We start from the raw sequence: 23,075 nt of genomic DNA on the forward strand, positions 1-23,075 counted from the left end.
CCCCGGCCCTGTACATTCTTTTGATGTGCTTTCCTTTCTCTCCCCCTTAGGTAGCTTATAGCAACTATACTGACATTCCACCTACCACTAACATCCCAATGAGGTTCACTAACAGCCACTACAGCAGAGTGACTGGCATTCGATAGCCCTTCCGTTTCTTCGTGCTTGTTTCCTTTTCCTTTGTGTACAGCCTATCTGCCAACATCCACGAACACAAAAGCCATACATTGAAAATGCGCATATATTTGCATAAATACATGCACAAACCAGCAGAGGTATGTGCCTTTGAATAATGTCCAGGGAAATCTGAATTTGAAGAATCTAAATTTGGAGGTAAGTCAGGGAAACAGACAGGAACTTTTAAGCATTTTAGTCTCAGGGTGATTTCTTCACACACACAAATCATTCCCCGGTTTAATATGAAATCCTCCTGCACCAAGCCTGGAGCCCAGCATCAGAAGCTGATGATTGATTAGGTGTTCAGCAGAAAAGGCCAAAAAGCAGAAGTTTGTGGGGAAAAGCAGCAGAGTTGGCAGCATTGGCCAGGGATGTAAGTCCACTAATAACAAACTCCATTTTCCATCTCACAATAGGCACACAGATTACTGGAGTGAGACAAAAGATTTTCTTTTCCCTGGGCTCAAAACAGCCTGGGGCTTAGTACTGGGGAGATCGCAGAGAAGATTAACTCTGTCACCTCATCTTCAGTTTTTGTCCAGGTCCCTATCAAATCTTCCTCCACTTGGGTTGTTGGTCCACAGACTATCATTAAATAGTGCTGGGAAATTCCATCTAGAATCGTTTGTATCCTTTTCGTTACATCCTTTCTTCTGTTACTTGGGAAGCAGAGAACCAGCCTCTTTTCTTCATCTGGGCCCCAGTTCCTCCCTGTGGATCCACCTCCTCTTTCCATCCAGTTCCTCCCTGTGGATCCACCTCCTCTTTCTTACAGGTATTTGGATTGGGAATCAGGACTCCTGGGTTCTCCTCCTGACTCTGTCGCAGATTCCCTCTGTGATCCTGGTAAGTCCCAACGTCAATTTCCTCTAGCTCTCAGGAGGTTGTGTGGCCAGATCCAATACAAGTTTGTGGAGGCCTTTGAGATTCTTAGATGGAAATCACTGTAGAAACACATGGCATAATTGCGGAGGACAGCACTCGGGTCGCAAGGTAAGATGACGACCGTACCGGTTTCGATTAGACTTTTCCTACAGCTTTTAAAACCTCATTAGATGCTTCGTTCTTCCATCTTCCTCCTCGTGCCTGGCTGCAGCCTCTGGCTGAGTGATTCCTTTGGAGCCAGGCTCCTGTGCAGTTGAAGGCACCCACTGATTCCAGTTTGGCTTCTTTTCCCTTTCCACAGACTTCGTCTGCCACCCCAGCTTCTCCACCTTCCCCCCCCAGTGCACATGTCAAACTCTCACCTAGCGAAGATGCCAAATAATATCTTCTCCTCCCTTACATTGGTCGCAAAAACGCTCCAAGAAGTAGCTCCCTCTGAGAAGCTGAGGAAGGGCAACGTACGAAAATGTCTGGTAATGGAATCCATTTGTTGTGACCAGCACGCTCCTAGTCATCATTCATAAACAGGTGCGCTGTCCATGCTGCACAGCAGATGCCCAGATTCACTTCTTATTTCAGAACACCCTCTCTCCAGTGCTCTTAAAAACCCGGCTTGCCCTGGCCAGTTCACTGTGAGGCTGAGCCCTGGTCTACACTACAAGCCTTGGTAGCATCTCCACTAAGTCCCACAGAGGCTCAGCTGCAGGGTTCGGATGGTCTCTATTTTCTCTCCTCCTATAATTCATATGAAACTTTCATAGAATCATAGAATATCAGGGTTGGAAGGGAACTCAGGAGGTCATCTAGTCCAACCCCCTGCTCAAAGCAGGACCAATCCCCAACTAAATCATCCCAGCCAGGGCTTTGTCAAGCTTGACCTTAAAAACTTCTAAGGAAGGAGATTCTATCACCTCCCTAGGTAACGCATTCCAGTGTTTCACCACCTTCCTGGTGAAAAAGTTTTTCCTAATATCCAACCTAAACCTCCCCCACTGCAACTTGAGACCATTACTCCTCGTTCTGTCATCTTCTACCACTGAGAATAGTCTAGAACCATCCTCTTTGGAACCACCTCTCAGGTAGTTGAAAGCAGCTATCAAATTCCCCCACTCAGTGCCTGCCTGCCTTTTCGTTTGCACTCTCTGCTGCGGTCTTATCCCATCGTTCGCAGGGAAGGCTTCTAAGAGCTCAAACTGGCCTCTCGAATAGGTTTTCTTAAATACCTTCAGCCAGTCTTTACACCGAGTTCTCTTGCTCAGAAAAATTACGTTAGGTCACACATAAGCAGCCAATCCAGTTTAAAAAGATGAAGGTAATATCCCAAATGGGGGTTTCTGCCTCAGAAGAGCATCACTCTCTGCTAAACACAAACTGCTGATTAAAACCTGACCCCTTCTGCCCTTTATTCTCCATCACAAATCTCGCAGAGCATGTTGGGAACCCTGAATAATTCTGTTCTTGATAATCAATTGGCATGCAACAGGCAGTACGTGCCTGCCCCAACTAACAGGATCATGACCTGATTCAAATGGCTTAAGTCAAAGCAGATTTTACTAGCAAGTTACACAAAAAGAGAGGATGGCATGAAATTCAGGCTGATGGCATGAAAATATGCTTTAATGTCAGGTCACAGCAGAAGAGGCCCCTAAGCATTCCCGCAGCTTACTTACAGGAATTGTTTAAGAAACATGAAAACCTTACATAGTAGCAGCTGAGTTGCCAAAATAACTTGCAATGCCCCACGGCTCTCTCCCAGTTTCAAGCCTCTTCCAAAGTCTAGGGGGTCAATTCTGCACCGCAGTATGGTCCCTTTAAGCAGCTACAGAGGCATTACAGGGCAGTAAATGCAGTGAACTGCCACTGGGGGATAGCCCTCATGGTGGGGCTCTCTCAGATGGCTTAAAGCCAAAGCTGGCTCCATGTCGCCATTTCACAGCCCCCATCACATGGGGAGGGAAAAGGTATGACCTGAGTGCTCTGTATTCTGGCTATTCTCCAATGATACAATAGCCTTTGAGGGCTGTTGTAGCTGATTGTAAATTAGAGCAGCCTCAAGGCTGCTCTACCTTACAATAGAGGCCAGACAGACTCCCAGATAGTTCCAGAATATGGTCAAGTGACAAAGGTGGAGCAAAGTCATCTTTGCTCCCTCTCACGTCTGTTCCTTCACTGAGAGCTGCTGGGCTGGGACAGAGAATTGAGGTCTGTCTCAAGTGTCTCAAGAAAGTACCACGTTTCACACGTTCCCCCACAATAAATGTGTGTGTCTGGAGAGACTCCCTGGAAGGTGAGATCGTTCCCCGGATATGGCAAGGGGAGGTTCACCCAATCAATATGTGATCATGGCGCGGTGTCGCTCTCCAGTCAGTCCACAAGAATGCAACTAATTGGTTCCTGTTACATAACTCTGTGCTCAGGTGAGCACTGACTTCCAGGTCTGCAGACTAATATCCCTCTTCATGCTGGCTTACACAGGCGCTGACTTTCATTTTTCTGGGTGGGTGCTCCACCCCTGCCCCACCCTGAGGCCCTGCCCCTTCCCCCGAGGCCCAGCCCCCACCCTCGCTCCACTTCTTCGACCCCCTCCCCCCAGGCCTTCTGCCTGCTGCTGAACAGCTGATCAGCGGGGGCCACCAAACAGCTGATTGGCGGGTGGCTGGTGGATGTTGAGCACCCACGGAGTGAGCGCCTGTGCTGAATTATGCTGAGTTCTAGCCTGTCCATTTGTGAGGTTTACTTTGTATGGACATTGCTCTGCATTTAATTAAAGGATTCCCGCAACCTAAAGTACTGGATTTGATTTTCTTTCGCCACTCGAGCACTTTGGGCGACATCCGGACCCCAATGAAATCAGTGGCAAAACTCCCACGGACTTCAATGGAGCCAGGATCTCACACTTTCTGTCCAGTACAGCTGAGAACTTGGACGTCTGCACGTTGCAGAGTTGCCAGCTCTCCTGATCGGATCGCGAGTCTTGCATTTGCTGGTATTGTGTGATAAGCTCAGCTTTCATCTAAAAAGGAAACATTTCTGGCCCTCGGGATTGCAGAGAAAAGCTTGAAAACGTGACTCCCTAAAAGCTCAAAACCCAGAAGGCAAATAAAGAGCCCAGCCTTTCTTTTTGGGAAAAAAAAATCTCATTGGGGATTTTTAACCCCAACTCATGATTTTGGGGGCCTGACGCGGTGCTGGCACGTGGCGCTGGCAACCCTGCATATCCAGCCACAGATTGTAACCAATCTGCTTTTCTTCTTGATAGACACTAACTACCTCTGAATCTCTGCCTGCAAAAGATGTTCCCCAGGGAGAAGACATTTAGATACGACCACAGTTTGCAACACTGCAAAAAGGTCACTGCGTGTAATAAAGACTGAAGTGTAGGGCCCATTCATCGGCACCCGGTATTTCCGGGGGTTAGCTAGTATCCCGTAAGAATTTTTATATTGACCAGGTGTATAATTCCTCTAAAGCCGGTGTTCTGGGGGACAGACTGACTCAGGGGAACAGGTAAGGGAATATACTGCAGATCACTGGTTTCAATCTGGTCCAGTATTGTACTGCCCAAATATACCTACTACATTGTATCCTTGCCTGTGCAAAATGAGACGCCATGTCTCAGTCCCGTTCCTAACGTCCGCATCACAGTGACACTGTCATGCTTGAGATTGTCGATAATCCCGGCAGCAAGCCAAGGACCAGGCCACACAGAATAAAATTTGCACTGACTTCAAGAAACGGTCCCTCCGGGTCAGGGCAGAGGCAGGCTTGTATGGTGTGGGATGGGGGAAACTTGCTTTGCACGGCTGCTGCCCCCGGTTCTGTAGATAAACAGACTAGGATGGCCAAAGGGTTATACCCTTCAGATCTCCTTTACAGGCGCCATCTTCCGAGTCCGATTGCATATTTGCTTGACATGCGGTGGCCTTGTCCATCACCTACCGTCAACTTGGTGGAGGCCACTGGGTGTTGTGTTGGAGACATGGATAAATTCAGAGGGCAGTCTGCGTGTCTAGAAGGAGTCAACGTTTGTATAACTTACGTCTTCCTCCTCGTCCCTCAATTTGTAAATTACACCAACAGAGAGTCCCTTGGATCAACAATCCCTAACACCCTCCCTCATCTTACTGTATTTGGCTCGCAGCGCTTAAACCCCAAAATCTGAGCACTCTTCAAATCCTTCTGTTTGTTATATCTCCACAGCATGGTGCCCTTTGATAGCACACTCCAGCCAAGGAACTGACTGTGGATGGGGAATCCTAGCTCCTGGGGAATGCCCTCTAGCATCTCTCTAACGCTCTTCTTTCAAAATCCATCCCACTACTTTGCTGAGAGATTTACACAAAACAAACCAACAAAGAGTCTCCATAATGAACCATCCAATAGAAAAACCGGGCACGTGTGTATTCCAGGGCTCTCATCCTAGACAGGTTGACAGCAGAAACCATAACAGCAAAGTTCCAGACATCAGCTCCTACTGCCAGAAGATGCAAACATGACCCTCGAGTCAAAGTTAGATTCTTATCCAGGGGCAATCTGTTGTCCCTCCCCATCCCTAGCTTCTAGAGAGAGCTTCTGCCTCCCTTCCACCTGCTCTCTAACTTACTTACCTCATCTCTTCACCTCCCTCTCCACGCCTGCCATGGTCTCCTGCCTGCCTTCATGGGTACCAGTTCTCTTCTACAAGCACTTAGGCTTGCTTCCCCCTTGCCTTGGAGCCCACAGATCTTGCAAAGGAAGTTGTCAGCTCCTCCCAAGCATCAACGCAAGCCTGCTTTTGCTGATTACCCTTGTCCCAACAGCCCGCCACTCATTGCAGGTCAGATTACAAGATCCAGTAGCTCTTGCCTGACAACTCCAAATGTCAATGCCAGAGGAGAGGCGCATTTGCAGGGCAGCCTGGCTGGTGCCCACTGGAAGTGAAGCAGTATTCTCCGAGCATACTGGAGATGGATGGCAGGGCATGAACAGCCCTTGACCCCAAGGTGGCCAAAGCATAGCCTGTGGGCCAAACTCTATCCACTGGGTTCCACAAATGCAACTCCTGGAGAGATTACAGACCCCAGCACGCAATGCGGCACCTTGGTCGGCGAGGAAGGGGACTGGAATCGGAACGGGGCATTGCACGGGGAGTGCTGTAGATTCCACAGGCCACACACCCATGCGGAAGATACAAGGCTATAGCTCATGGGCGTTAGGCGCCATTGGGACCATTGTCTGGGCAGCGCTCATTTCACACAATTGCTTTGCTCAAGCCTTTCTCAGGGGTGTTTCACCCAAATGGGGTCAGGCTGCACATACGAGGGTAAATGGGACAGCTGTGAAAAGGTCTCATCTTGCACAAGGGCCACGCTGTAGTACCTATCCACTGGCCCAAGGGGTCCCTGCACCTCCCATCACATCACCTTGGGAGTATTCCATGGCCTGGTGCACAATACACGAAATACAGAAAAAGGATGATTAAATAATCACAGCAGAAAGCATACGCTGTAATTATCCCCCTTTCAGAAGGCTGATTAATGACAGGCCTCTGCAGCATGCATGCCAGCTCAACGTCCTACCTGAAACACACTCATCTCTCCCTCTCCTGAGGCTGACGGCTCACGGTTCTGCTAAGCCTCAACAGGCAGGTTTGGCCCAAGCTGTTCTTTCCCGGATCTGGCACAGGAAGTGTGGAGCTTCCAGCGGCCAGGGAAGATCCCTGCCATGTTTCTGATCAGGGCTTTGTAGCAAACTCAGCAGAAGCAGCTTCCCACAGAGTCAATCCTAGGTACACAGGATTTGCCATAGCAAATTAGACCTTTCATCCACCCAGGCCACTGTTTCACTTGCTGCTGTATTAGATAGCACCACTCGTCCATTAAGCCTCATGTCTACCCATAGGCGTGTTGGATTATAGATTGGGCCCAGTGCATGCTGGGTCAGGACTTTTTGGGAGATGTGACAGGTCTGGGTATTTCCTGCCATATCATAGAATATCAGGGTTGGAAGGAACCTCAGGAGGTCATCTAGTCCAACCCCATGCTCAAAGTAGGACCAATCCCCAGTAGCCCCAGATCCCTAAATGGCCCCCTCAAGGATTGAACTCACAACCCAGGGTTTAACAGGCCAATGCTCAAACCACTGAGCTATCCCTCCCTGCCAATAAACAGGACCAGTTCCCAATGTTTGCCCTAGACCCCTAAATGGCCCCCTCAAGGGTTGAACTCACAACCCAGGGTTTAGCAGGCCAATGCTCAAACCACTGAGCTATCCCACCCCCTTGGGAGACTTTACTGAGTTAAGTTTAAGCATCTTTGGGGTCCCTTGTATTAAATGGATGGGGAGGCGGAGAGATGTGACAGATGTGAGACCTGGGGGTTCAAAGGACTGTACTGAACAATGGGCCAGACAAGAATGGACTCTTAGAACAAAAAAGTGTGAAGTGGTTTTCCTGGGGAATATCTAGCGCAGTGGCTCTCAACCTTTCCAGATGACTGTACCCCTTTCAGGAGTCTGATTTATCTTGCGTACCCTGAGTTTCACCTCGCTTAAAAACGACTTGTTTACAAAATCAGACATAAAAATATAAGTGTCACAGCTCATTATTACTGAGAAATCGGTGCCTTTCTCATTTTTACCATATAGTAATAAAACAAATCAGTTGGAATATAAATATTGTCCTTACGTTCCAGGGTATAGTGTATAGGGCAATGTAGGGAGCCAGGGTGGCTCCCCTCCGAACCAGAGGGTAAAGAGCCACCCTCTGAGCCTGAGTGGGCGGGGCCAGGCCAAGCTTCTGCCAATCCCCGGAAGGCGAAGGGTGGGACAGGAAGTACAAAGGGCGGGGCCCTCTGCCCAGGGAGGGAGACAGACACAGGCTGCTCCCTCGTGATCCTGCTGCTGACCCAGGCGAAGCCCTGGGCAAGGAGGAGCCTGACCGGGGGGAAGGCCTGTGGCAACCAGGGCTGCCGGCCGCTGAATACCCAGAGGACCTGGAGGGGCCTGACTGCAGCCTGGGCCAGCATGAGACCGATACCGAGGGCGAGTGGGGGTGGCCCGCAGCGGATTACCCGGAGGAGACGGAGGATCCGGAGCTGCCCGCAGCGGATTACCCGGAGGAGACGGAGGATCCGGAGCTGCCCGCAGCGGATTACCCGGAGGATCCGGAGCTGCCCGCAGCGGATTACCCGGAGGAGATGGAGGATCCGGAGCTGCCCGCAGCGGATTACCCGGAGGAGATGGAGGATCCGGAGCTGCCCGCAGCGGATTACCCGGAGGAGATGGAGGATCCGGAGCTGCCCGCAGCGGAATACCCGGAGGAGATGGAGGGACCAGAGCGACCCCGCCTGAGAGAGACTGGGTAGGAAGTAGCCCAGGGGCCCAACTACACCGTGTGGTGGGTGTGTTTGGTCAGTGGGCGCGGACTGCCCCGCTGACCCAGCGGCGGGACCTTCGCCTCCCGCCACTGTCAGGGCCCTGGCCTGGAATGCAGTGGAGTTGGGTGGGCCTGCGTTCCCCTACCCCGGCGCTCCCCTGCCGGAGGGGCGCGCAACTGACTCCGGCCGGCGCTCCCCTGCCTGAGGGGCGCGCTACTGACTCTTGCCGGCACACCTTCCCGCTAATTCCCCAACGCCCGGGAGGTGGGGCCGAGGCCTGCCATGGAGACCATTGCTCTCCATCGCCCCTAGGGGCTCAGAGGACCGACCGACGCCTGTCACAAGCAATATAAACAAGTCATGTCTGAAATTTTCATTTGTACTTACCGGGCTAGAGATTTTTATGTAGCCTGTTGTAAAACTAGGCAAATCTCTAGATGAGTTGTGTACCCCCGGGAAGACCTCTGTGTACCCCCAGGGGTATGTGGGCCCCCGATTGAGAACCACGCATCTAGGGGGAGGAGAAGAGGTCCAGCTCCTGAGTCAGCTGTCACCTCTCTTGGGTACACACCCCCATCACTCTCTCTCTCCTGACCAGGGGTTTTCCAGGCTGCACAGTTCCCTGCCTAAAGCCAAACCACTTAAAAGGCTTTGCTTTCTCTCCAGAGGTTACAAACACTGTAGTTGCTCATAGTTACAAGGTACCAGCCAGATCTTCTTAAGCAAGCACAGTTATCCTTAAGGTGAAAGCAGCCCAGAGAACACATTAAAAACAACGAAAGAAAACTACACGCATGCTAAGCAGCTTACCAGAGGTCACCCCAACTCCAACTTTGGGCTCTGGCAGGTGTCAGCCCTGTAAAACCCACAGCTGGGTCTTTCCCCGAAGTGACAAGTTCATAACGGCTCCAGATTCAGAGCAACTAGGAATAGTTCAGTCTTTCCTTTCTACAGCGTGGACCTTTGATCTTGGCCTCATGTAATAGCTGATCAGCAGACAAGCTTCAAAAGGCTGGGTTTATGCATCGCCGAAGGGGAGGGGGTGGGATTTGGATTCTCCTGCCCCTAGATAGTCCCCAGCAAAACCACTTAACGTTTTTTGTTCCTAAAGGCCATTCTCATCTGGCCCTTCTTCAGTGGGTCTCACATCTCCCCTCTCCAGAGGTTAATACAATTCCGGTCCATAGTAATACATAAACCTTTCCTTTAATGCAGTGGACCCCAAAGAAACTTCAGCTTCATTCAATAAGGTCAATAAAGGTAGGGCAGGAAATTGTCATATCTGTTGAGCTGCCCATGCTGCATCTTTAACACTAGTCCGAATAGATTATTGCTCGTTACCACTTGCCTTGCAGTAACTCCTAGAAGCCCCAGTCACGGCTCAGGGCCCCACTGGGTTAGGCGCTGCACAAACACAGAATAAAAGGACGGCTCCTGCCCCTGATGACAGTCTATATAGTTTCAGAATCACATCACCAGCTTTTCTTGATGGTGGAATCATGGCTTTCAAACTCTTCTTGAAGAACTCCTGATTTCTGTTCCCATTTTTCTGTCTTCATTTTTCCTCCCAATCAATTTGCCCTGCATCATAGACCATTGCCAGATGCACAGCGGTCTGGGGATACAACACAGCCAGCAGCTTTCAGTCTTCACCAAGCGAGACGTTCCTATTACTTAACTTTTAAAGCCCCCTTCCCACCCTCTGGGCCCACCACACACACACACACACACACACATGCTTCTTAGTAGAGGTGTATATGTTTGAAGGAGACTGTCTAGCTAAATGGCATCGCTCAGACCTAACTCCAGTTCTGGATCTGATGAGGTGCAACCATAGTAAAAGGGAATTCCCTACTGGACAGAGCATTTCACTGAGGATACCAGGGTGCTCCTGCCTCTGAGAGTACGCCAGATTGGGTGGGGAAACCACGGTGGTGGTGGTGGGGAGTTTTTTGGACTCTGTATGGAGCTGGACATCGTCCGAGAACGTGGCTGGGAGAGAAGAGTGAATAACTTTGGAAGCAAGCTTGCCAGACTCCTGCCTAGTGGGCAGAGAGCGCTGGTGGCCTCTGGGCTGGAATATTCTGGAGAACAATGATCCTGGATGGAGGGAGAGTGGAACATCAGAGTTCCAGAGACTTGTTCGGTTCTCTGTGCGTTTCAGCTCCAGTTAGGATCAATCCAGGGCTCAAGGCATTTATTTCAAAGCTGTCCACAGCGATTGCATTTAAAGTTTTCTTGCCCTCCCAAGACCCTGGGAGCAGCCAGTGAAGAAAGCGAAATGCCATTACAGGGGAAAATAATGCCTAACGTTGCCCCACAAACCTTCATCCCCAACAGCCAGCATCCAGTCTGAACCACCACTACTGGGTCATCTCAGTCCCCCAGAGGTGGGGCGAGCTGAGGACATCTTCCCAGACCATCTCTGAGTGGCATGGAGTGTGGATCCCAGCTCAAGGACAATCCGGACAGCCGTGGGGAACAAAGCACAGCGGTGTGCAGAAAAGCAGGCAGCCTCAGGGTGTTTGATTCATTTCCAGGCGACTCCAGAGAGGTGAGCATAGAGATCCCAGGCTTTGCAGACGGACCCAGGACTGGCTACTGAATCCTGCCTCAGCGTACAGGGCTGGACTAGGTGACCTCGAGGCCCTTGCAGCCCTGCGTGACTATGATTCTATGAAGAACACAGTATTATATCTGTCAAATGAGACATGAAACAAAGTCTGATCTTCTAAGAGTGACACTTTTCACAACATGCCATGTATGGTGGTTGGGTTAGACCAGCGGTTCTCAAACTGTGTTCAGGCGGTTTCAGGCTTCAGTCCCCGCTCCTGGGGTCATGTAGTAATTTTTGTTGTCAGAAGGGGGCCAAGGTGCAAAGAAGTTTGAGAAACCCTAGGTTAGACCCATTGTCTTGGTCAACGTAACACTGTGAAGGAGGGCTTTGCGGCACTTAGCCTCACTTTCTCCTTTTCTCGGGGCTCCTTTAACCTTCGCACAGTCTTTCTCATGGCTAATGCCAACCCTGCCCGGGGCTGGTTTAATAAGAGAAAGTTAAAAAAAAAAAAGGAAGTCCTCAGGGTCCCCAAATAAAGCCCATCCTCACAACACAAAAGGTCTTATGCATCTCTGGGGTCTTCTGCCCCATCCAGAGCTCTTCTGCTTTCCCTCTCTGCTCTGCAGGAAACCACCACTTCAGCCCTTGGTAGCCAAGCTCAGCCCTCTGGCTCCTTGGCCCACACCCTCCTCCCAGTCTCCTGCAGCTCTACCACAACCTCTGCTGGGGCTTCCTCTTTTATAAGGCTTGGGTTCCTTCCTTTAAGCCCAGTTGGGCAACCGGTAATCAGATACAGGTGCCCTGGACCCACCCCCGCTTCCCCTCTTAAAGGGGCCAGTCACGCTGTGACAGTAAAATTTCAATTTGAATAATACCCCGTGCTCCCTCAATTCCCGCTGCGCTTTCAGCTGGCGACAGCATTATTCTCTACCTCCTGTTGCTGTGCGCGGTTAACCAACAGCTCCGTTTCACCCCAGAGGGGGCTGCATTTCACTAGTGGTTCCAAAATGCTGGACTCAATGTGAACGATCAGGTAGCCAAGTGCTTTGGGACCCAACTGGCTGAAATAATATTTGACACTTAAATACTGGTCTGTAGAGGAGAAGCTGTTAAAGCTATTGCAACCCTGGAGCGGAGATTCCTCTCAGCTCCTTGGAGAGGCCTCTACTTTTTGCTTGCTTCATACCCTCCAGCCTTGAAGCTCCGTCTCAGCCTAGAGGGTTCGTAGCCTCTGCAAGTCTGGGGAGCAAGACACCAGCCCCAGTGCTCAGCTCCTCTTGTCCTGTGTTTGGGGCAGGAACAGACTGGGAGGGAGGGAAAAAGTGTCTTCTAGCCCCCTGTGCTTTCTCTGTGTCCTAATGCAGCCAGAGGCCTTTCCCGCTCCCTGTTCAAGTAACAGCATCCTTTGGGCAGCCATAATTTTTCTCTGCTTCCCATGACCCCCATGAGAAGTACAGAATAGCTGTAGTACAGTGTGGTCAGACCATCCTCTTCCTCACACCTTTATACCACCCAAGAGACGTAAAGGGGCTTCAGTGTGGATGAGACTTAAACCCACTGGGTTTAAGGGTGACTTAAATTCTTGTCTCTTGCATGGTGGCACAGAGTGTCGCTCCAGGCCCAATGGGGCTGGCTCAGTCAGGAGGTCTGGACAAATGTGCCAGGCTCTCCTTGACATGCAATAATGGTTTCGTCCCATCCAAATCTCATACACGTGGAACGCAATCAGTCCCTGCGTTTTACCCTGCTCCACAGTGCGAGGGTGAGAGGTCGCTCCGTGAAATTTAGGGCTGGTAAGTTTAGAACATATGAAAGGAAACACTTCTTCACACAGCCTGTGGGACGCACTGCCCAGAGGGGCCAGAGAGTCCAATACTGGGGCTGCGTTTCTCAAGGACTGGGGACTTTTAAGAGCAATATTATTGACAGCAAGACATGCTAGGATCAGTAACTTCAAGCTTCAGGGCATCAGCTGGTCAGGAAGGAATTTTCCCTCCCACTATGCAGCCTTGCACAATTTGCTAGGGGACTCGTGGGTCATTTCAAAGCATTAACCATTGCGGGAGGCAGGACACTGGATTTAAATAAACCACTGGGCTGATCTGGTGTGAGGAGTCCTCTGTTCCTTTAAGACAGACTCTGCATGCACTTTCCTGTTATCAGTAAATCACCCTCACGTAGCAGTGCTGGCCCAGAAGCAGCCATGGAATCCCTTGTGACTGAGATGCCTGAAGGACAGCTCGGGCCTATTCAATTTAAAAACTTCTAAATACTAAAAAAATATAACCCAGCCACCACCACTCCAACCCCACCCCCCACGCCCAGAAGCAATGACAGACAAGCCAGCAAAAAATTCCCTCCTGACCCTTAAGGGTGGCCAGCTCCGTCCCAGCAGAAATCGGACGCAGGTCCTGCTAAATTACTGAAGTCCACAGACGCTTAAAGCTCCTAATGCTACTCAGCTCCTGCTCCTCAGCTGGAATCCTGTCCGCTGCCCTTTACCAGTCGCATTTCATTGAACTGCTCTGACATACATTCCCTCTTCGCCTAAACCTGCGGCCCCGACTTCCGGGCTGTCCAGCGACCTCTAATTGGCTCTAAAATGTGTAATAACTGAGCTCAGCATCAGTTCCTCCTCTCCTCTCAGCCCCTGACTGGGATAAAATCCCTGGCAGGATGTTTCTGAGTAATTAAGATGGCATGAGCCTTGAGGACCCAGACTAAGGCCCTATGTGATTCAAGCACCACGTAGGACAGAAGAAAAGGAGGAGGAAGAGAACCCTGGGGTTTGGATTGGACAGTTCTAGAGGAAAGGATGCAAAATTCTGATCAGGACCCAGGACTGGAGGGTTTCAGAGCAGTGGGGCCATATTTCTTTGAGACCATCCCCCACATGGTCAGATGTTAAGGGCCTTTCGGTCCCTGACCCAGTCACGCCTGGATTGATGCCCCCACCAGTTGGACGGGGCCCTGCCAGGAACAATTTGTACAGTGGGGGTGCTGAGAGCCATTGAACCAAACGGTACACCCTGTGTGTTATGGAAACCACTTACAGCCCGGGGCAGCGTTCGCTCGAATTATTCCCACCCATGTGCGGAATGAATTTTGTTATGGGCACCAATATGGAGGTGATGTGTGACACCGGGGATGGGTTGGGACTGTGGGAGGGGCGCGTCTCCCCCCGGCCGCAGGAGGTCCGGGCTGGGTTGGGGCCGCGGGAGGGGCACGTCTCCCCCGGCCGCAGCAGGTCCATGGCTGGGCTGGGTTGGGGCCGGGGGACAGGCATCTCTCCCCACTGCAGCCCTGAGTGCCTGCACGGCCCTTAATAGTCTGCTACACGGCTGCCCAGCTTAGAGGGAACTTAGGCCAGAGGTGCGGCAGCACCCCCAGCACGCCTAGTTCCAGCACCTCTGGGCCCTGCATTCGATCTGTGGCACGGTGAAAAGACACAGATTGACAAAGTGACTGACCCATAGCACCAAATTTGGGAACTCCATTGATAATGGGGCAGGCCCCTGCAGACTGTTTAGTGCAGGAGCCAGCCCCAGGATGGGAACCCTTTTCAAAGGAGAGAGACACTCTGTAGCCAGTGGCAGCAGATTTATCACAGAGCTCACACGTGCTTGGCGCCTCTCCCATGGATGGGCTTTGCTCACTCCCAACATTAGTAGGCGGGTGCCCCAGCTTCCAGCAATTCAATCCAGCCCCGGCATTATCACAAGCTCAGAGCCTACTTTGCAGAAAGCAGATTTACTTGGCCTCATTCACTTCACATGCGCTCCAATTTTCTCCTAATGCATACGTCTCTTCTCCCGCCTTGCATGTACCACACAGGCAGCTCCAGCAACCTCTGTGATCAGAGGAGCTGCAGGAAAAGATTCCAGCCGCCTGATGGGGACCTCTGCATGGCTACTCCGAACCTACGGGACATCCACTGCAATGATGATCGTAGCATGGCATAGTCCCCTAGCAGCCATAGATCCACCACATGCAGGACACAGACCACTCTCGGTCTTCCCAGGCAACTCCTATTGATCACAGGGGACACATGCCTATGAAATACAACAACATCTACAGACACTGGCAGGGTTCAAACCCCACGGAGGCGGGGAAAGTGGAGGGGGGAGACTTGGGGAAGTCCAAATTTGGGCTGCATAATACCTCTTTCTTATCCAGCACTTTACAAAGGAGATATGTACCATTATCCCTGTTTGCACGTGGGGAAACCGAAGCACAGAGTGGTGACTTGCCAAAGATCACCCACCAGACCAGTAGCAAAGCTGGGACTAGAATCCAGGTCGCCTGAGGCCAAGTCCAATGCTCCGTCTACTAGGCAATACTTCCACCCACTAGATCTCAGAAGATAGCTGGTTCCTGGACTGCTCTGCAGCGGGTACACTGGATTGTCTATTAGTCCATTGATAAGGAGGTCTACTTGACTATGGAAGAGTCTCCCAAGGGAAAGGGTGTAACCTCATTGCTTGAGACATTTAAACCCAGTCTGGGCAAAGCCCTAGAGAATATTCCACACGGAAGAACTTTGCACTGGCTCCACATACTCCTAACTGAGCGGTTTCTAGGACCCTAGGACAGTGCTGGGACTTAGGTTTCCTCTCAGCACGAGTAGAGACTGCACGGATTTCTGAGATGGGAAGCAGGGTTTGCCACGCCCAGCGGCTTGCCTGGAGGACGGATGCTTTTGCGTTCCCACATCGGAACAGAGGCCACCAAGCAATATTGCTCCAGCCCAGCATAATGACGGGTGCAAGCTCGGGGGTGATGATCTTGGAAACCCACCTGGCAAGAAGCAGCCACATGGCATTGAAACTGGGACAGACTCAAACAAGATGGGTGAAAATCCTCTCTGTGTAGCTGGACATTAACACCACGCTCAGCATCCCCAGGGCGTCTAAGCACCCAGCTACATTCCTTGGGGTGGGGCCGAGCGTCCCATTCACACTAGGTGCCCTGAGACCCATGCTACCAACACCCTCCTGAATGGGACCCATCACCCAGCGACCCTGGCAATTGGCCTGCTGAGACCTGGAGACTCATTATTTTGTTATTCCAAATAATAAAGGAAACAAACAACCTGCTCCCGCAAGGCTGCGGAATCAGCTCCGTCAGCTCCAGCTCCCCCGCTCCTAAGGGGGCCGGAGCTGGCTTCTATCTGGATTGATATTCCATCAGAGCGTTAGGGTGTCGGATTTGGAGGCCTGCGTGCACTCCCTGATAGATCATCATTTCAGCTCTGCTGCAGACAGAGCTCGGTGGCTCTCCAGCTTGATCCCAGAAGAGGCACAGTTCCGGGTTGTCACGAGAACGAAGGATCTCACAGGTCACCAGGATTCTTTAAAGAGACACTGTTAAGGTGGGGAGGCCAAGAGTGGGGGAGAGAGGCTTGCTTTATAGATGGATTTGTACGCGTGCCAGATGACCGCTCTGGAGAATTCAATCCGGAACATAGGTGTCTGAGCCAGGAAGTCCTGAGTTCTAACTGTAATCCTGCCATCCTCTATGGCCTTGGGCAAGTCTCTTAACTCCCCTGCCTCCATTTCCCTATTTGGAAACTGCGGCTGATGCAGCTCCATCTCAGGCTCCATCTCTATGGCACAAAGGAGGCTGCATCCACACAGCGGTGTGTAGTTACACGTGTCAGCAAAAGGCTCTGGTGGGAGGAGGCAGAGCCCCGCTGCCAGAGCCTTTCCTCACTGCCTTCCCCTTGCCAGAGGCTTTCCCCACTACAGGAGCCTTTCCCTGGGGCGTGGAAAGGCTCCACAGCGGAGACCTGCTGGATAGCTGCGGCGGGGAATGGCTCCAGCCGCTGGGAGGCAGCGGGGCACCACGCTGCTAAAAAGAGCAGTGTAGACAGGGGAGGTGCTGGTTGGGTTGCAGAGAGCTGTGTAGGACACACACACACACACAGAGGCTTCCCTTGTCACTCGCCTGAGCTGTGCCTCACCATCTATGCTGCCATTTCTACTGGTGCCAGGGTGGGGGTGGGGGGGTGTTCTCCACATGCCGGTGTATGGAGTGTAGACGTACCTTCAGTAGGCATTAGGGGAGTTGACGGGTGTCAGAAGAATTAGCTTGTCTTTGGCAAGCTCTTTCAGCGTGGAAAGCAATGATTAGTACTTTTCACATTGCCAGACAGGAGCTAAGGTGCAGCAGTATGATCCCCTTTGCCACCTGGGGAAACTGAGGCACGGAACTCAGTGGACTTGTCTGAGGCCACAGAAGGAGCCAGGGTCAGGACCGTGATTAGACTCATAGATTCACAGATATTTAGGTCAGAAGGGACCATTATGATCATCTAGTCTGACCTCTAGCAGACCAGACCCTCAGCATCAACCTCTGCCCAGCCACAGACCAGGTCAGGCTCCATCCCAGCCAATTCCCCGAGCTCTCCACGGCTCTGCAATCTACAAGAAGCCTAGGAGATCATTAATTTCACACGACCCAAGCGCTGGGTCGTTGCTGAGCTCTGCCATCCGACGAGTCCATGAGGAGAGCCAATGGAACTACATGAGCCGTCACACTCCCGTCACGGGGAGGGTCAGGGAAACGCAGCCCGGAGGCCCTGCAAACCAGCCACTCACTCACTGTTCTGCAGCTCTGAGCCCGCACCAACATCTGGGTCCGTTGGGGCACGTGAGGGTCGGGAAGCTTTACGCGGCAAATGTTTCTGCACGGCAGGTCGGGGATCCTCTGGAGAAAGCAAGAGACAAAAAAAATAAAATAAAATAAACTACAGCCGCCAAAGGGGGGGGTTCTGAACAGACTTCTTGGATGATCGTCACGCACCAAGGTCACTGCCTCTCCCAGTGGAAAGGTAATCTCGCCTTGAGATGCAAGATGGTTCTGGATCTTACCCAGGCCCTCTCAGATCTGCCCATTATGGGTACGCTAACAACAATCCTGTTTCCGTAGCATTTTTTACCCTGAAGGATCCACTGGAAACGGAAGGGTCACTGGGCCCTGCACCGAAAGGCTCCGGGTGGAGCGCACCAGCTGCTTCGCAGCACACAGAGAATTAAGGGTGGGAAGCGAAGACGAAGAGGACGTCCACGGAGGCTGTGAGGCAGAAATGTAGGGAGGCAGGATGCACTTGCCCACACTGGGGTTTTGGCCCGGGTGCTGGGGCTAGAACCCCTGCTTCAGCCACGAATGTTGAATGACATCTAGCCAGGACCTCACATTTTCCATTGCATCTGAAGGATGGCGCTGCTTACCAGCAGGGCCGGCCCTAGTTCAAATGGTGCCCCAGGTGCCCTCCCCATTTGTTAAACTTTTGAATACCTGCCCTTGGCGTAGTAGGATTTTATGTTTGTATTTTGCATAATTTAGAATAAAAAATAAAGAAGAATAAAATAATAATGTAGCATGTATTAAATGTATTGATGGATGATTTAACCATATCCTGCCGGCCACCCTTTTTGAATAGCAGAAAGGAATGGCCTAATATGCCACTGGCAGAAGGGCAACCGCCAGAATTCCTTTGTGTTCGGACTGATTTCAAGGCAGTAACAGACCTTTGAGGGTCACCACTTTGTTGTGGGTTTAGCATTTTAAAATAAGTAAAAGAATGCCGGGATTGTTTTCTTTTGCATTGCAACTTGATGTTCCTGTTCAAAATGTTCTGTGTAAATTAATTCTGTTTTGTGTGTGAATGAGGAATGTGAGTGTTAAAAGAGAAGTGTAAAGGCCAGGGCTGAACCAGATGGTCTAGGGAGGAACCGGAGACAGACGCAAGGGCGCCCGGAGGCTGCAGCACGCCCCTATTGAAATGTCAAAGAAAAGCAGATTGACGACTCTAAAAATAAGACAGGCGCCTATCAATGGGGACAAAATAGCTGTAATCAAAACCAGCATGAAAGAACTCCCTAAAACAATAAAAAAAAAAAAACAAAATAAAAAATAAGAAAAACTATTTAAAAAAAACAAACACTCATCAAACAACAATTGATTACAGTGTGACAGTGCAAAACTCATTGGTCCCAATGAAGGAAAATCACTATATAAACAGGGTGCCTTGCCATGAAACTTTGGGTTTGTCCTGCCAAAATTTCCCCTGAGCATCATGTCACGACCGACGGAACCCGGCTCCTCCCTACCTGTGATCAACCTAGCTGGCCACTAGATTGATCCAGACTCTGGACTGGTAACTATAACATCAACTGGCAGGACAGTGCGTGCGTGTGTGTGATTGAATGCATATGCTCATTGTTGTATCTTCAATAAACACGGTGTATTGCCTTTGCCCCTAAAAAAGATCCCGGGTGCTTCTTATAAGCATAACATCCTGGCGCCCTGAGCCCAGCACCCGCCCCAAGTCTGGCACTCCAGGAAGTCACCTGGGTTACCTGCCCCCAAATCCGGCCCTGCTTATCAGCACCACGCTACTTCAACACTGGCTCGGAAGGAAAAGCACTTCCTACCCAATCAAGCCCCCCAGTTCCTGAAGCCCACTTCCTGCAACTTCCATCCAGGTTCTAATCCAGCCTAAATGTGCTGAGATTGCAAGATCAGACTAGCTCACTTGGATCGCAGTGGCCCTGTCTGGCGTAGAAGTGATGCATCTACGTTGCATATTGCCACTCCAGGCCTGCAGGCTAAGAAGCCCCTTCATGCGACATGCATTGGTACGGCTTTACTAGAGTATTTATTAATTCATTGGATTCATCGCAAACTCACTTTGTGCCGAACAAAAGGTCTCATTCATTGTAAATATCTCCCTTCTTTGGATGGGGAGCCCAGCTAGAATCAATTTCTGTATTATAAATGGTCCCAAACCTAGGCTACCTCTCTGAGCTTTCACACAGCTGTTTTATTCAGGCTGTGAATGAAAAACAGTGACCTCGCTTTGGGGTGTGTGGCCGGGGAGCCGCGCACCCCTCCCATCTCCAAGCCCTCTCTCCTACTGGTCCCTCCTCTCAAATCTGCAGCACGTTGCCGCAAGGAGCATCAAAGGAGGGCGGAAATGTAAAAGGTGGGTAAAAAGATCGCCTGTGGGATTGAGAACACCTTGATAACAGAAGCCCTAACAGCAGTCAAATAAATCCTAGCCTCCTCTTTCGCAGATCTAGATCCAACAGGGGATTCGTAGCTGAATGAGAGAGAAGCTGAAACCGAGATCTGAAGATACAGTCTATAACCAGCTGTATGTGTTTTCTTTTTCTACAAGTGAATTTAGTACTGGGGAAAGGTGCCAGACTGGCAGCCCTGCTGAGAGAAGGCCTGGCTCATCCTGAGGACACTGACAGGTCACATTGGCGGTGATCTTGGGGGGGGTTTCACCTTCCTTTGCAACACAGAGTGAAGGTCGCTTACCAGGATCATCTGGACACATCTCACTTCATCAATTCCCGGCAACTGGTGCACCATGCTCCCTCCTATTCTTTGCCTATGGCACTCAGTAGTTTAGTCTCCTGAGGACTGTAATCCTTTGGTCTAATTCTGGTTGTTGGGCTAGTGGGCAGGTAGCTGGGTGGGATTGGTGGCCTGGGATACACAGGAGGTCAGACGAGATGATCTGCTGGTGTCTTCGGGCCTTAAACTCTATGGCAACATGGACATATGACAGCGCATGGCAGGCAGGACAAACTTCCCATCCCCGTCTCCTCACCCATGTGCCTCGACACGCAGCTGGAGAGCCCACGGGTAAGGGAAGGAGTTCACTTTCCGTGGCCCATTCAATCCTTGTGCCACCAAACTCTGCCAGCTGCAATGCGGGCTCGCAACACCCCGGAGATCCACTGGGTTTCCTAGTCACGCTCCTGACTGCCCTCTGCGGAGCTGGGGCTGGGAAGGGGTCTGCCAGGCCACTACAGACCTTGCCTTCCTCTGCCCAGCACAACTGGCTCTGTTCTGCTGCCGTTAGCCTCTTCAGAACATCAGAACGGCCACACTGGGTCAGCCCAAAGGTCCATCTAGCCCAGTGTCCTGTCTGACGACAGTGGCCAAAGTCCGGTGCCCCAGACGGAATGAACAGAACAGGGAATCATCAGTGATCCATCCCCTGTCCCCCATTCCCAGCTCCTGGCAAACAGAGGCTAGGGACACCATCCCTGCCCATCCTACCTAATCGCCATTGATGGCCTGTACTTTGGCTGAAGGATTGAGCCCATTTTATTAGACTATGAATGAGGGCCACGGCGCTAACAAGCCCCAACGTCTGCAATTACCTGGGACTCCTGCATGGCTGGCGAGATCTGCTAGGCACTCAGATCCCGCCTTCAGCACGAAGTATTTTAAAGTAGCCTATTCCCACAGCCTGCCTGCATTTCACATATCAGCTACCCACCTGAAAACTGTCTCTCTCATGCCTCACTCAACCGCCTTCTCCTGGAACAATGAGCCGGAGGTGGCAAGCTTTACCCACCCCATAATCAGCGCTGCGGCAAGCTGCATTACACTCCCAGAATCGTGACTGCTGACTTCTCCCCTCCGTGGGCTGCACTTCCCAATGCACCCCGGGAACAACTTGCTCCCCGGTTTCCCATTGGCTGGCTTTTTTAAAACGAGGGCTTCTGGTGACTGGGGAGGAAAATAGCGGGGAAGAGGAGGTAGGAGGGGGAAATAATCAAAGAGCTTTTTGTCAAAGGCAAAGGGACGTGAGCTGAAGTGTCAGCTTCTACCCAAGCTGGTAAATGCCAGGCCCATCCCTATTCTTGCCTGGTCTTGTCAGCACTACCAAGCTCTGCAAACACAGAGTTAACATTCATTACTTGCTAAGCGCCGATGTGCTCAGCACTGCACGAGATACCAATAAAGACAAGCCCTGCCCTAGTTCTGACACCATGGACTCCAAGAGGCCCCTCAGGGAAGTGTTCTTCTCCTGAAGTGATGGGAGCTACATAAATACACCGACAGATAGACAGAGCACATCCATGCTTTCTACCACTCCCATGTGATTGCCCTCCGCTTGGTTTTAATTCAGTATGATGGCGATGCATGAGAGATCAAATTCTCCGCTGGACTTCGCTTCGCTGACGTCAATGGGTCGGATGCACGAGCTTAAAGTTAAGTGCTTTGCTGAACTGGGATCCCCCTCCTCTACCACAAATGCTGCTGTGCAAAGTTTCTGTGTGGCAAACTCGCTTGGAGATTAGCTGGGGAAAAAAGAAGCGTTATTTAAAATTCTCCACACTGGGCAGCATTGGCAGGTCAATCTTTCTGGTGCAGCTGACTTGTCAAGTTCAAATTTCCTAAGAGGGGGGAGCAGCACTGGGAATTGGGCATTGGACCCCCACCACCATGGGCCTCTCTCCACTCTCGGTGCCCCAAATTGTCTATGGCAGGGAATAGGAGGCCTAGATTAGAATCTTCACTCATGTTCAAGGTGCGGTTATTTTAAAAACCTATGGAAGTTCTCAGACAAAAAACTTTGTTAACCTCAAATTCTAGATGTCAAGTGACATTAAAAATACAAGCCACGAATGTTATCATTAAGGATGCCTAAATATTAAAATAATAGAATCATTGAAGATTAGAGTTGGAAGAGACTGCAGAAGGTCATCTAGTCCAACCCCCTGCTCAAAGCAGGACCAACCCCAACTAAATCATCCCAGCCAGGGCTTTGTCAAGCCGGGACTTAAAAACCTCTAAGGTGGAATCTCCTTCCACCTCCCTAGGTAAAATGTGGGGAGATTATTCGTTAAAGTCACTCAGAAAAGATCCCGGTCCCTTAAAGTTCATACATTCCCTTTAAAAAAAAAAGACATAAAAAAACGGTCCATTAGACATTCCCCAACCAACCTTAACTTTGATCCTGCTGCCTTCGTGCTCTGTTTTTGTGTGATACAGTAGATGAATGACTTGTCTAACAACTATGATACGATGCCAAGTGACAGGATTTTTATAAGGAGACTGAATGAATCAAAAATAGTTGGCAATTTGAGGAACTGTACGTTTTGCAGCATTAGGTGTGAGACTATACGTTTCAGTTACATACCATTGATAGATACAAAGCAACGTGGCTTCTGTACTGTCTAAATAATGGGATAATTGAGATACACATTTGATTGGAATGTGTCTGTGGGATCCACCTCACAGCCCATTGTTTAAGTGTTTCACGGCACAGCTGTCAGAACACCAACATA

General features: G+C 50.8%; 1 protein-coding gene across 5 annotated transcripts in view; it reads right to left on the reverse strand.

Annotated features, from left to right (window-relative positions):
• Positions 1-23,075, reverse strand: part of LINGO3 (leucine rich repeat and Ig domain containing 3) — a 107,789-nt gene that overhangs the window by 54,158 nt on the left and 30,556 nt on the right. For 2 of the 5 annotated variants that reach the window (XM_048830920.2, XM_048830922.2), the window contains exon 2: positions 17,578-17,682. The exons of 1 other annotated variant lie outside the window; for it this stretch is intronic. The gene's annotated coding sequence lies outside the window, so the exon portion shown is untranslated. Of the gene's footprint in view, positions 1-17,573; positions 17,683-23,075 lie in introns of all 5 variants that reach the window. 2 more of the 5 variants (XM_048830919.2, XM_048830921.2) reach the window with 1 other exon arrangement.

This window comes from Caretta caretta, chromosome 25 (genome assembly GCF_965140235.1).
Source record: "Caretta caretta isolate rCarCar2 chromosome 25, rCarCar1.hap1, whole genome shotgun sequence".
NCBI classification, from domain to species: Eukaryota; Metazoa; Chordata; order Testudines; family Cheloniidae; genus Caretta; species Caretta caretta.